Here is a 15,350-nt window from a genome sequence, read left to right as displayed (position 1 = left end):
TGTCCAAGTGGAGGCCTGTGACAAGTGGTGTCCCTCAGGGGTCTTTCTTGGGATTGGTGCTATTTAATATCTTTATCAGCAAGATAGACAGTGAGATCAAGTGCATCCTCAGCAAGTTTCAATCCCTGAAAGTGTTCAAGACCAGGTTGGATGAGGCACTGGACAACTAGTGACTGGCATGTTGGAACTAGATGATCTTTAAGGTCCCTTTCAACCCAAGCCATTCTATGATTCTACAATGATTCTATGGTAATACATGTATAAGACAAGCATAAATAAGATAAAAACTTAAAAGAAATACTTTTTTTTTTTTTTTTTTTTTAAAGTGATCACCAGAAATAAGGAATTGTGACTTGGGCAGAATGATGAACCAGGTCTTACTAATGTGGTTGTGATTTACTGAGGGCATTTAGTGAAAGAAAGTTTGCAACTAGAAAAGACCTAAGTATTTAGATCAGACAGATAAGGAACAGCAGATATAAAACAAGGCAAGACGGGGGAAGATAAGGAAGGAGAAAGGAAGAAAAATATAAGAAAAATTTTGGCTCTAGGGAACTAAATCCGCTATGTGTGTAGGTTACAATGAAATAGTTACTCATTTGAAGTAATGTGAACAGGTTAGTAACAAGAAAGGAGTGCGTGTCAGCTTTGGTCTCTGCCTAGTCCAGAACTAAAAAGCATCATTTTGGTGAGATTATTCAGGTAGAGGGTGACCTCAGTAAGCCCTAGTCCAACCTCCAGATCAAAGCAATGTCAGCAATGATTTCAGATTATTAGATTATTATTTTAATAATTCACATACTATATTTATAACATACATTATTGTGCAAATTTGGTAAAACACTTTTTTTTTTTTTTTTTTTTAGTGTAAAGCCAACTAGTGCTGCACACACCTGCTTATCCTGCTGTTTATCCTGCTGGAGTGTTATGCAAATAATAATAGAAGAAATAAAAACAGGGTGACTGTATCACCACATTAATACTTGAGAAAAAAATGCTCTCCAGCATTTACTCCATAAAGTAATCTTGCTACAGAACTTCATTGTTTGTTGTATAAATAGATCTTCAAAAGCCTCAGTTACAGCTTAATTCTCTTCGTTGGAGTATTCTTTTGCCAGAATTATAAAAAGTTTTGCTTTCTGGTCTTAGCTCAACCTCAGAATGCCTTGTAAGCTTTGCATTGCTATATATCTCATCTTTCCCATGTTCAAAGCAGAATGATAGCTTTTCAGTAACTCACACACTGTAAGGTTAAGTTCCTCGCTGTATGTCAGATGATTTTGATGAGAGTTGCCATAGCATAGCACATTTAAAAATCATGTGAAAATTTAAAATTATACAGCTTTTGGTTGAAAGAGGACTCTTGGCAGAATGGCGAATATCCTTCCTACATGGCACTGATATTCTATTACTAAATGACGTATATAAGTTTAAAAAGGATAAAATACAAGAGGTATCTAAATGAGTTTTCCTTATAACTAATGACTGAAAATCTCTTAAACCAAGAAAAGATTCACTTTAAATGTCATGCTATAAAAACTCCAACAATAAATTAAAAGAAATTTGAGTTGAAAGTTCATATGCTATTTTGCTGCTGATGAAAAGAAACTACTTTTTATCTGGGTAGTAGTAAATAACAATGAACTTTCTCTTTCGTTGCTTTTAGGTAGAGTAACTAGTTTCTTTAATGCATTTCATTTTTTGTGGTTTGGTGGTTTTTATTTTTTGTTTTTATGGTAGTGTAGAGTCTTTATTTGATGGTCTGCATATAATAAAGCAATATTACCAGCACTGACTATATGAAATGTGTTTTCTCCATTTGATAGTGTAATTTGGGATAGGAGAAGACTCAGGGACCCTACTGAGAAAATACTATCCATTAACTAAAAACATAAAACCCAAAGAATTATGAAGAAATATTTTTTTCTTGATGTTCAGAAGACAGCTATAGCATATTTTTCACCACTAAGGCATATTTGAGATGTGAGAAACATTAACAATGAGGAGGGTTTTAGGTCAGGATCACTCTGCATCATAGATGGCATTATTTGCTGATTTAGCTGGGCTGAGTACTGCTGAAAAATAATCCTTTTTGTGCCCTTGTCAGTGGCTTTGGCCTAGAGTAATAGCAAATCAGCTTTACCTGAGTCAGATAATCATTACAAAATGAATTTTGTTCTTGACTCACAGAAATAATTGGGAGAAAAATATATTTGATAGGTGTGATGAATATTATTTTAAGCTAAAGCTTACTGAGATGTATAAAATACTAAGTGCTGCTGGTAATTGAGCAACTCTATGCAACTGTAAATTAGCTGCTTGACTTGAAAAAAAAAAAAAAGATGATTACTGAAAGCACTTTTTCCCCCTAGAAAACTTGCTGTTCTCCTTTTCCTTAGCATTCACAAGGGGCATTCAGTTAATCATACTGAGGTCTCTCCCTTAGTGCTGCAGTTGCTGATTACCCAGCAGGAGGTGCAGTTCCAGCAGGGTAAGTCAGAATGGTGTTGGTCGTTCCCTGGGGAGGGACATCCTGTAAAAACACCAAGGTTGAGAACTGTCATATTCACAGCAGTAGGTGCATTTTCCTCAGAAATTAATGGAGCAAGCTGGGCAAAAATGTTTTTAAACTACATCTTCCCTAGAGTAAGATGCAAATTCAAAGCTCTTTTGAAGCATTGGAATGAAAGTTGAAGATAAGACTTTTTAGTTTTTGACATTGATGATATAGGCAACACTTGCACTACGAATATTGAATTGAAATGGAGGATAAGTGGGGCAGATGTTATTCAAGTAGGTCTCAAATGCAGTCCTAACTATTTCAGAGCTGGCCTAACTAAGGTGCTTTTAATTATTGGTAAATACCTATAAGAGTTTTCCTCCATTCATTTTGTTAGAAATAGATTGACAATGCTAGATTTTTTCCTAAAATGAGGATTTAAATGGATTTTGCCATCAGGACTTACATTCAACAAAAGAGAGTTTACAAAGGAGTGAAGCTTTGAGATAGTGATTTTTTTTTTTTTCAGCAGCAGTCTGTGTGCTGTTCAGAAGCAAGCAAAAATTCTGGGCTGCTTTCTCTATTGTAAGCAGGGGAACACAGTGATTGATCTGTTTACAGAACGATTTTACATAAAAATTTTAAAGCGCTTTGGAGCACCTTGTTTGCTTTGTCCTCTTGAACAAAGGCATAAGAATGGTCTGGTTTTAATACACAATTTATACACATTTCTTCTTAGCATAACAAGATAAATCCTCTAGGTTCGACTAAGGGTGCATAAGGCCTGTGTTACCTCATTGCGAGATGCCTCTCTGCCACTTGTTTTCAGCTCCTGTGGGCTTCCCCACTTTCTTTGCTCCATCTCAGTGTTGCCTTTTTGTCCTTTTCTGTGTAAGCTCTTATACTGTGTCTGTTACAACAGGATTTTAAGAACACGAATGGCCGGATCTGAGGTCCACCTTGCCTGACAAACTGACTCTGCATGGTCTATACCAAAGACCTCAATACGAGTTTTAAATTATATGTATATATATAAATCTTCATTATTTTTATATTTGGTCTCCAATAATGTCTAGCTCAAGGATGTCCTGATCCAGGAGTGATGATGTCTCTGTGTCACAATATGCCAGTAAGCGTACACAGTCAGTTTTCATTTCTTCTCTAACCAACAGGCCCTACTAATAGTAACTGACAATGCACTCCCTAAAACAGAATGAAAAATGTTGCTGAAAGCATGGAGAAACACAAAGCTAGCAAGACTGTGTGCTTTTCATTTATGCCTATTTGTGTTGATTTTATCCAGTAATTACTGACAAGTGAATACTATTACAAATCTGAATCAATACTTCAACTAATGACCTTTTGAATCATTCTAGTATACTCTATAAATCACTAACTTTCATCAAATATTGTCCCCAACTTCACTTGTTACCATATCTATAGGAACATTTCCACCTGTCTTTTTGTTTAATGCTTACGTATATCTGATAAACCATAAACGAAGCCCTAAGTATTAGGTATCTTTTAAAATTGCTTGTTTCTTATTTTTGTTTGATATACCTAACATGTTTTTATATCCGTAATAAAACAGTCCTTCATTTGTAGAAAATGGGAACAGCATCTGAGATGACAAATGTGAAAGGTGACGTCAATTAGGAGTTCTGTGTCACCAAACAATATATAAATAGTGGTGTCAAATTTCCAGAAGTCAAGTGACAAAACCTTCATTGTTCTTTCATAGGACCCAGTTGTTCATGAACATATGGGAAGCTAGATTATTAATAAAATTTTTCTTCCCTAGTCATCTTAATTCTGCCAGATTGTAAATTATGCAGCTAGAGTGAATTAGAGTTAACTCGCTATTTCCAGACACTCTGAGAATTTTGTTGTTGTTGTTGTTCTGTAAAGAAATTAACATAGGAGGTTTCTAGCTTCTCTACCGATGTTTTCCTGGGTAAATTCATTGCATACTTCCAGCAATGTGCTTAAGGATAAATATACTTTAAAACCCAGTGTGAATTAACAGGAAATTGATATGTTGAAACAAAGAGATCTTAGTAGGCAAGAGAGCTCAAGTATCTAATCAGCCCACTCACGTAGGCAGACAAGTCCAAATCAAAACTCTAGACTGAAAATTGCCTAGGCCTTACTGTACATTGCAGTGCAGACCTGAGCCAAAATTCACAGTCTGCATTTATTTCTTTTAATGTTTTCCAGTTAATTCTGTTTTCAATTGTGAATAAATTTTGTGTTAAAATCTTCACACATATTGCATGTGCACATATATACAGATTCTTATGGTAAAGGAATATACCCTCTCCAACAGCAACGCCCTTTAATACATTGCAGTGTTTAAATTTAGATATTTGAGGCTCCCACTAGACAACAAGTTATTAAAACATCTGCCTTTCCATAAGCCGTTCTGTTCCTTGCCATTCCACATGTCCTTTTCTACTTCACCAGGCAAAATTGCCCAATCTAAATTTCAGCTCAAGTGTTTGATGGCTTTCACGCTGAGCTCAAACTGTTAGTGCTTCCCTGAGAGAATAGAATTGAAACGAGATTTAATCTAAAATAACAAAATAGAATAAAGGTTTTACATATAAATAAGTAATGCCCTGTATATTTTTATGCACAGTTTTCTTTTCTGGATTTTGCATGTAGTGAAGCTAGATGTTAAAATGCGTAGATAACCCAGAGCTGACAGAAAAGAACATCAGTGTATGCTGTCTGTGTTCTCAATTAATGCCTATCCTAAAGAGTATTTTAACTCAAATTCATTCTAACTGTTACTACAAAATATATTGCAAAAATAGTATTTCTAGTGCTAACTTTGTCTCAGGCTGATGTGTGCTTGTTTGCTTTTCTTTTTTAAACCAGTGGTATTATCAAATAGCCTTCCTAAGCTGTTAAAAGCATGCTGTCTTTCAGTATTTTCAGTAATGATTGTTGATTTCTTCATATACTCACTGTTCAGATTCAGATTTGTAGCTAGATTTTTTTCATAGAATGTGTACAAAGTAATGAACAACCTGTTCACTATAGATACTTAATGCAAAAAAAGAAATGGGCTTCTGCACTAAATATTTATGGGATTGATTCCCACTGCTAACTAAAATCAGGAGCTTGATAAATGAAACAAAGCAGGGTCAAACTGTTGTCACATGTCCATTTTTTCCACATCTAGATAAATGACCGTTAATCACACCTTCTCAGATAACAAAGGTTTTGTTTTGTTATCACCCTTGTAGCATTGAAGGCTTACCATGTACTGAGCAGCATTAACAGCAGCATAACCATCAGGTTTATCAAAGTGGTTTATCAAAGCCATCAGGAACATGTTAAAACGTTGCAGTTGACCCTTCTTTGAGTAGGGTATTGACCAGATGACTTCAGAGATCCCTTCCAACCGAAACTGTTCTGAGATTCTGTCCTGTCATTCATCCCACAAATAACTTGCCAAGTCTTTGAAACCCAAAAATCCGGCTCTGGGGTTCACATTGTTAAAAATGCATTCTGTTACTGATTCCCTTTTTTAATTCCATGATTCTGTTCTAGAGTCACTTTGAAAATTTTCTCTTTGTGTTATTTACACCGTAGAGTTCTAGTTGTATCATTTGACACCCAGGCATCATGGGTACTTATACAGTAAAATGAATGCAAGGGAAAATTCAGTCATTCCATTAGACAGTCATTTTGCTGAGTATTAGATATGGGCATAATTTTAGGAGAGAACGTTTTCCTGTGCTCTGTGTGACCTGATGACTCTGCATAGAGAAACCCAAACCATTGACTGCTAAACTTACTATATGTTCCTTATATCCCTTACACAGGCACGAGGTGAAACTTGTGTGTGGAATAGCCAGCTTTCCATTTAAGATCTGAACACTGAAATTCCTAGCAGCTATAACCTAGGAAGAATACCAAAAATACCATTTTTGAATTACTTTCACTGTTCCATAAGACAGGATAAAATCATAAATTCTTTCACTATGCAGAGTGGCAGAACATTTTCTCAAGAGCTTGTGAACAAGCTGCTCCTGAGCTTATTTCATCAGGCTGCTCAAGCAGAGTCCTGTGAAGAGAGATGGTTCTCCTAGCCATAAAGAGTAAGCATGGTGGGCTTTACAGTCAGGGATCCAGGGAAGCAGAATCCCAAAGAAGTATCTTGTCCTGCCCAGCAGTATCGTACAACATGAAGACAGAAGACTGTTAGGAAAAGGGCTAATTGTGAGACATGAGGAACCACACAAGTACTCTTCCTTCATTCTGCCTCTTTCCTACTTTTAGCAACACCCTGTGCATGCTATAGGTAGCACAAACATACCACATGTTCTAATTTGGAACATACCATGAGTCATTTTTTCTTACCCACTTTGTGACATTTTGCAGCAAAAAGTTGCAAAACTCCAGAGTTGGGTGAAACATCATTTTCGTTAGTCAGTAATTTAACATTCCACTAGGCTGGTAAGATGAGCACTGCCAGAGAATGGTTTGATTTTCCTAATGTGAAATGTCGACATAGGGCAAATGTAGTGAATTACTTACTACCTTTGGCTACTGTGCTCAGCTGAAGAAGCCGAGCTGAAGTATTACAACCTTTCTTGATGACATGAAGTCATTAAAACACTTCTGTATGGTTTGAGATACAATTTTAACATTCACAGGAAATACGAGTTTTAGGACGTGTGGCTCTGTCAGCTTGTATATTATCAGACATGCAGCGTGCACTTGCACACTGCACTAGCACTGTTTAACTTTGTGAACCATGAAGAGATCGAAGACCCCATAAAATGGGTTCTGAAAAAAGAAACAAAACCATAACTGCAGTAAAGAATAGGTGGCATAATTGTATTTCTGGCATAAATAAGAATAATGGATATTATTATTGAGGGATTTTTATTTACCCCTTCATTCTTTTCTGGTTTTGATTTTATGTTCCCCATTTATCAGGAACAAAATCACAAAAATTACTATTCATTTCCTTAATCTATCCAGCCTCTGGACCTTCATGACAGTACTAAATATATATTATTTTCTATTTTTAAGTCAGTTGCATTATTTTGCTGTCTCAGTTTGTCCTGCTGAGATAACTGACTTAATAAAGAATAAAGAGCAAAAAATTAGAAATTATTTAATTAACTTTTTAAGGATGTGTTAAGGCTACAAACATCATTTTGAGTATTGTCTGCAGAAGTAATGTAAGCAGGTGAGGAGAAAGCTCCTAATAATTGTATGTGTGAACCTCAATGTAGGCATTTTCCGGTTTTTCCTTTTCTGTGTAACCTAGCATATTACCCAGTTCCCCAATTTTATTAATATCCTGTGGATACAGTGCTTCTTTGAAGCTGAATGAAAGTCCACAAACTTCCAATTATTTTCAGTTTTGCACTTGTTTGATTAGAGTGCTATTGTCTGTAATTTTTACACTTGTTTTGAATCTTCAAAGTGCATGATTCATGCCTTGAAAACGGGTTGTTTTGTGTTTCCCAGCACTGCTTTTTTTTTTTTTATCCCTGCCAGTTATAACCTGATAACCTGATTTCATACTGTGCTTTAGCACAACAATACAGTCATCAAACTAAAGCAACACAGTAAGTGGGCACATTAGCCATCATTTTACTTGATCACTTGGGAGAGATTAAATTTATTCATTTTCAGAACAGATAATGAAATATTTAAAACATGTTAGAGTAAACGGTGGCAGCATTTTGAAGTTCTGACATTTGCTTTCCCAAAGCATTATGCTATATACTGCATATATAAGATTCTTGTGCAGATGTTTGGGAAATTTCTGCAGGTTTTTGGCGTGTTTTTTTTTTTTTTTTTTTTTTTTTTTTGGCTCATTTGCATTTGGTTTATCTAAAGTGAAATCCATTCAATTTTATTGAACTGTAATTCTGGTAATTTACAATATTTACATGCTGTGGTTAGATTGAAATCAGTCCTTAATTCAAATTCAATCTAAATTTACAGCATAGTAATTAGGGCTTTGTAACTGACACTAGGGGCCTATTGATTTAATGAAAAACTTAACCTTACAGTAAGTGTTTAATTAGTTGCTGCAGTAGATTCTGCGCTGTCCTAAATTGTGGACTTTAGAGAATTAGGTACTAATTTAAATTACATTACTATATAAAGATCAGAACTATTTTTTAAAAGAACATGTAGCCCTACAGATGAATTAATTTCTCAGTCTCTGAAAAAGATAACAGAAAAAGGCAGTAATGAAAGCAGTTGCCTACCCTGCCTGAATTCAGGTACAGCCAAGCTAGCTCTCCTGGAAGTGACTGCCTACCTTGCGAAAACTTGAAATAATACATATGACTACATGCTGAAGATGTCCTCTTGAAGCTGGAAAAAAAAAAATAAATAAAAAAAATCTAACTATAAAAGCAGTAGGTTTGTTTTCATAACTGTACAGATATGTGACAAAATGTGTAAACAACCATTTTATACACAGAAAAAGATACTTTCATTTGCAAAGTACTCCAGTGTAGTAAGCAGTTATTATATTTCTCCAGCTTGTAAAATCTTTCAATGTACCGTAAGCTTGCAGGTTTAGGAAGAATGAATTACCAGCAGCAGTAGGTTTTTCTTTCTTGCCATTTCTCCCCCTTCAGTTAGCATTGCTTGGTACAGCATGGACACCAAGTCCAAAGCTGGAAGTGGTATTCTCCAGATCTGCCGTTACTTTCTTGGCTTGCTGTATAGCCGTCAGAACAAATTCCAGTATGTAGCAGCTCCATGGCAGCAGTCTGTCACTACACACGTATCTCAGAGCCCTAACAAGTAAATTTACCCCTCCATCTTATACTGAGTACCAAGCCATTCTGGAGCAGCAGTGGCATAATAGCTTTTGCTGTCCACGTGTCTGCTTCTGGCCCCTGGTGAGCATAAAGCATTATGTAGTAGGTACTCCTAATGTGCAAATTTTTAGTGAGCCATCAATCTTATATCCCTAGAGGATCATCTAGAAGGTCATTATGGATTTCAGTAGTTACAATTTTATTCTTAATTTGTCTAATCAACCTGAATTATTGCCTGTTTGTATATACACTTGATTTTGTGTGGAACACAGAAGAAATCATTCAAGCAAGCTCTACTACACTATATTGTATGTACATTAAGAGCAAACTAAGGTTAAACAAGGGCCCATAAATTTGGCATTCTTTTGTTCTTTTGGGAGGAGGCCTTTAATGGCCTTTTACTAGGCAACTGGAGAATTTCCAGAGCTGAGAGACTGATCCGGTAATCCTGCTTGTTCTTCCACTTCTCTTCTTCTCAAATGTTGTAACAAGAGGATGGATGGATATGTCTGCTGGTACTGCATGTTCTGCCCAATAACTATGCATTCAGGTGACAGGGGAAGTGCAGGTAAACACAGATAATGTATTTGTTCTTGTAAAGTGAAGGTAACGTGATCAGAAGCTAGCCCTTCATGTTCTTTGTGCATGCAGTGCAACATCACAAGGGCCTAGTGCAGTCAGCAGTGGTGCTATGGGAGATATTGCTGTATGTATATTAAAAAAGAAAAGAAAAAAAAAAAACAACCTGTTGTAGTTTGCAAAATGTTGTTTTCTGGGACAAAAAAAAAAAAAAAAAAAAGAGTGGGAATGCTAACCAAGAGACATATCCCTACAGGTAGCACATTTTTCAAACGGTTGGTAACAGTGGTCAAATAAAATAATATTTTTGTTTGTTTGTTTTGGTTAGTTTGTTGTTTGATTGTTTGTTTTCCAACATAATGGTCTGCAACACACTTTATAAGAATAAAGTGAAGATAAATAAAGCATTGACTTAATAGTGACAACACAGCCATGAAGTGGCTATGACACCGAGGCACACAGCCGGTTCCCCAGGCAGTCTGTAGCAATCTGAGGCACAGAACTTCTCTAACCACTTCCCAGAACATACATGCTTCTGACATGGGAATGTATATGCTTCTGAAGGGAGAGTTAGAAGCAATGAAGCTGGCAGTCAAAGAGATGTACAATTCCTGTTTTTGTTCTGTTCCAGGAACTACATGTCTTCATGATAAGACCTCGTAACAATTCTGTTTGGACATCATCACTGTGGAGCTGCCATTGTGCAAGTCCTGGTATGAAATTCAGTTTCCATATATTTCTGAAAAGCATACTTTCTTGTAAAATTTGTGAAAGCTCCTTTTGTTTCATTTTAACTTATACTTACTTTACTGAATTTCAAATGTTATTTTTTAAATAATTTTATTCTGGTGTCCTAGCTGTAATGTGCTTCTAGGTACTTTTTTTTTTTTTTTTTAACCTGTCTCTTTTACTGGTCATGGCTTTTCATGTCATTTCATGTTCCTAAGTCTAGAAGCATTAATTTCCTGTGTGAGATTTTTATACAAAAGCTGTGGGGCTGAGGTATCTGCTGATACACTGTTTGGTTATTTTTTTCTGTTCTAGTTAGAACGGAAAAGAAAAAAAGAAAAAGAAAAAAAAAAAAGTTATTTAATCATTGCCTTGCCACTTTTTTTCAGCTGCTAGTGGGGAAAAAAATAATAAAAAAATGAGTAAAACAGAGGAAAGAGAGAACATATATTAACCTAACTCAATATGTTCTGTAAAAATAAATAATGCCTACTCCTACTTTATTCTTTTAATCTGCAAGTAAGTCTCGGAATACATAACAATGATTTACTTTCCTGTAGTCATTGAGTAAAGCAAGAATGGAAGTAGATGTTTTGGTCCTAGTAATGATCCTTGAAGGTGAAGCTGAGCTTCCTCTCTTTAGCATTTTATGGGTAAGACTGCCCAGTGTCACACCGAACACTTCCCATAGTTGGTGTAGCTGATAGCTGGCTTTTGCTTGAATTAACATTACAACAGATTGACACACATCATCATCAAAAACATTCACAAAGTTAGAAGGCAATGTGCAGATTATAGGGCAGGTCAAAATCGCAACTGTAACAAGCAGATCAGTTTCACATCTTGCTATTTGAAGTAAAAGGTCATTTTTTTATTTTCATTTTTTTTTCAAAGAAAGGAAAAGGAATACAGTATCTGAAGAAATTTAACCCATCTGTAGTGTAGTACTGTGCTACATGTGAATAAAGTCAGGGAAAAAAAGGAGATACTGTGCCTGTGCTTGGATACACAAAACCGTAAAATAAAATAATAAGAAAGTGATAAATACTGAAAAAGGCCAAACAATTTAGTAAAACCTTTAAGAATAACTGCATGGAGAGAAATCATCAGTTCCACCTGTAAACATACTTTCTCAGCTTGTGTTCCCAATACTAATCCTCTGACATATTCTTCCTAGGATGATAGCATGATTACAGCATGCGTGCTGGCTATTTTTGTTACTCTGTCATTCTTCTACCCTTTCATAAGTTAAAACGTAATGAAAAGATCGTGTATTATGAGCAATGCCTAGCAGGTTGCAGCAGTAGACTCTGCACGTTCAGCTTTTTCTTGTCCTGCCAAGAACTGCAGGATTAGAAGCTGCATTACCCACAGCTCCATAGGCTGACGTGAGGAATATTACCAAGAAAAATAGGTTATTGGAAGATTTCCTTTTCCTATTGATCTTTAACTTCTAGATATGTCTTTTTAGGAAATAATGGTAGTTGTTAAATTTTATTTAGCACAAGGTGCTCAAAATTTGGACTAATTTTGGCTGTTAGACAAAGTGATGGTCTTGCTTTCAGGACAAGAAATCACAGGGGTTGTTTAAAGGCTTTTTTTTTTTCTTCAGTCTCAAAGTTTACTGGAATGGAGTATTCAACCTTCTTTTGTCAGGGTACACAGTAAATTCTTTTTGGAAAACATAGATAAATAGACACAAAAAGAAAAAAGAAATATATGCTTCTCAATTTATATGATCTATCTGAAATTAATTTTGTGTCTAGATACAGCAAAAAGGTAATTTGTACCAGTATAATAAATGTTTGTGATTTCCCATCTCAGAGAATGCCAGAATCATGCCATGACTTTCCATGACTATCTATAATTTCTGCCATGGCAGCATGCCCTGTGATTTTGAAAGGTTAATCAGAGCAGGCTGAAAGGAAGGGAACAGTGATACCACATAATATTTAAGTGTTGTGTTGTCCTGACAGAGTTTGTGGCTTAGGCAGTCTCTTTTTCCTTTTTTGTACAAAACAAAAATGAATACAAAATTGGTCTGTATTGAAACAGAAGCACTTTTTAATAGGACAAAAATTGCTTGGAAACTAACAAAACAATGCATTCTACCTAAAACAAAATACCTCTTTCCTTTGGAATTCTTTCGACCGTGGAAAGTTCAATTCACAGAACCAGCAGGGAAAAGGAAAGCGCTCTAGTTTAATGTGGTTTCTCGATTGTGTTCTGATCATCAGGGTACTCACTCACATTTTGGAAAACCAATTCAATTTCATCCTCTTCCAGTTCAGAAGAGATCTGAATAGGTAACTGTTCCTTCCAGATGAGTACTCTGACTCCTGAGTTTGCTGGTGTCAGTTGCTCTTGACCTTCACCTGTTGCTTTTGTTCTGGCAGCTGAGTGAATGGAGACTGACTACAGATGAATGCCCTTGCTACTGGCCTGACATTTGTGTACATTTGTGTCACTAAAGACATGCAGCTCTTCTATATGAAATATAATGAAAACAAAACAAGCAAAGAAACAAAAAGAACATCATCCCAAACCTACTGTAAAGTTACCAGCTAGGTATGAGCATCCACCAAAGCTGTACTGAAGTCTGACACATGAGACAGTGTAATCTATGCTCCTCCTGTGTTATTTGTGTATCAGGAGAATTTCCTTGGTATTATGCAGCTTGTTTACAAACCCTTGGTCCTGTAGGAACAGAATACTCTAGAAACAATAGGGGGAAAATGACCCTTTTTATAAACTTGTGAATTTTCAAACCTGTTAGATTATATGGAAACTAAGATGTCAGTATTGTTCCCTTTAGTTTCCGTTTGAGCTGAGTTTGAATATATGTTAATCCAGTTACTGTATGAAACTCTTCATTTGAATGGAAATATGCAAATTTTAAACTGGGGTTTTCTTTTTTTTTTTTTTTTTTCCAAAAATAATTTTTTGAGTTCTGCAATTTTGCAGTTTTCTAATGGGCTGTTCTGCAGTGACCTTCATGTTTAGAAACACAGAATTATTACACAAGGGTTCTGGAATTTTATTTGTTGTGATTTAGAATCTTACTACTGTCTGTGAAGTGAAGTGCCCTTAATGTCACAATATTGTTTGCATTCTCAACGGTAATGCTCTATGACTGGAGAAAGGATTTTTTCCTTTATAAATGGATCATTTTGTTGTCATGAAATATCATTACAATAACAAACATTGTAATAAAACTAACATGCCCTTCTGCTACTGCCAGTCTTTCCCACAAAAGTATACATCACTGTGATAGAAGAATGAAAGGAAACATGATATGATAGGTTAAGAGAACATGGATATGTAATTCATGGCTTGTTGTAGTTTTTAACTATAATTAAGCAATTTTCTTTTCTCATACAAGAGTTTTTCACTTGTATTTGCATGTGGCAAGTCAAAGACAAGGAGAGTGTAACAGTTTCTCTACCTTAAAACATAATAGACGTTCTGCCAACATTATGTTAACTTAAGTAGTGTAAAGCTTTCTACAAGATCATGGAATTTCTACTTCATTGGCACCAGAAATAACTGTGATCAAGTGGTAAGAGTTCTTTGCCCTCCATTTTAAATTTGTGCCACTTCTGCCCAAGGCAGAATCAGTGTGTTTGAAACTTCAATTCACGTAATAGCAAAAAGGTAGAAATATTGCAGAGCAGCTTACTGTACATTTTATGCTTAGTCAGCTGCTTTCGAACTTTTTTTTTGTTTTCCACAAATTCCCACCAGATATATTTACATGTATATGTGCATGACTTTTTATATTTCCATATATTTCCAGTACTTTTGCTCTTATCATGGATTAATGGCTAAAAAGACATTTTTCTATTTAAAATTTAATGAAGAATTTTGGTTCACACAATGAAAGCCTAAGAACTTATTTTTTTATAAAACATTGCTGAAATCATTTCTCCCTGAACAGTATTAAAACACATTCTATATATGCTTTTTATAAACATGGTGTAAAAACAATAATTTATTTATTATTATAATTTATTTATTATTATTCACTGTCTTTATGCGAAATATCCAAGTGCAATGCAAAATATTTCTTGTTCTTTCATTGGATTTTCTTCAGTTGTGTAATAATGTTCTTGTTACTGTAATATAGTGGTTTTTTTCCACCAAATATGCTGTAATAGTTTTTACAAACACTGCTGTCACTGTTTACGTTCTTCTCAACTTTCTCTTCTTTTATCTAAGTTGAAACTAGTTAAACCCTTGAAAATAGCAAGAGATTCTACTCAGTAATCATGGAAAATACTGGTCTCACTTGAATTTCAATAGTCTGCATTAAGCTAAGAGGCAGAATGTATGCCTTCCTACTAATACTCTGTTCAAGACTGTAATCCTCCTATTTGCAAATTATTTAAACCAGCATGGTATAATAGTAAAAAATGGCAGTATTTCTCCTCCCACAGTTATTAAGAGAAAAAATAGTGTCCAACTACAATAATTTTAAGGAGTTAATAACAAGTCTAACGTGTCTTAATGTGATCTTTTCTGAAATTATTACTTTATTAAAGGGCCGAACGTAACCACTTTTCCTGTTGAAAGGAGCTGTATGATGCAGAGCTGTGCATTGCAATTAGCAATTCTCTAAATTACAGAACATTTGCAAATCCTGAGGTTACTTGATACACACATTGCACGTTTGTTTCCATAAGAAAAGGTACTGAGATTTTAAGGTCAGTCCCAGTCTGAAAAAGAGTTTTCCT

The 15,350-nt window shown here is 35.3% G+C and overlaps 1 protein-coding gene across 25 annotated transcripts in view; it reads left to right on the top strand.

Moving 5' to 3' along the window:
• The window catches only part of TENM3 (teneurin transmembrane protein 3), a 1,327,252-nt gene that overhangs the window by 607,408 nt on the left and 704,494 nt on the right, over positions 1-15,350 (top strand). For all 25 annotated transcript variants that reach the window (XM_072037263.1, XM_072037264.1, XM_072037262.1 and 22 more), the window contains one exon: positions 10,520-10,601. The gene's annotated coding sequence lies outside the window, so the exon portion shown is untranslated. The remainder of the gene's footprint in view (positions 1-10,519; positions 10,602-15,350) is intronic.

Source organism: Anas platyrhynchos, chromosome 4 (assembly GCF_047663525.1).
Source record: "Anas platyrhynchos isolate ZD024472 breed Pekin duck chromosome 4, IASCAAS_PekinDuck_T2T, whole genome shotgun sequence".
NCBI classification, from domain to species: domain Eukaryota; kingdom Metazoa; phylum Chordata; class Aves; order Anseriformes; family Anatidae; genus Anas; species Anas platyrhynchos.
Note: the sequence above shows the minus strand (reverse complement) of the source record. Positions and strands in the feature narration are given on the sequence as shown.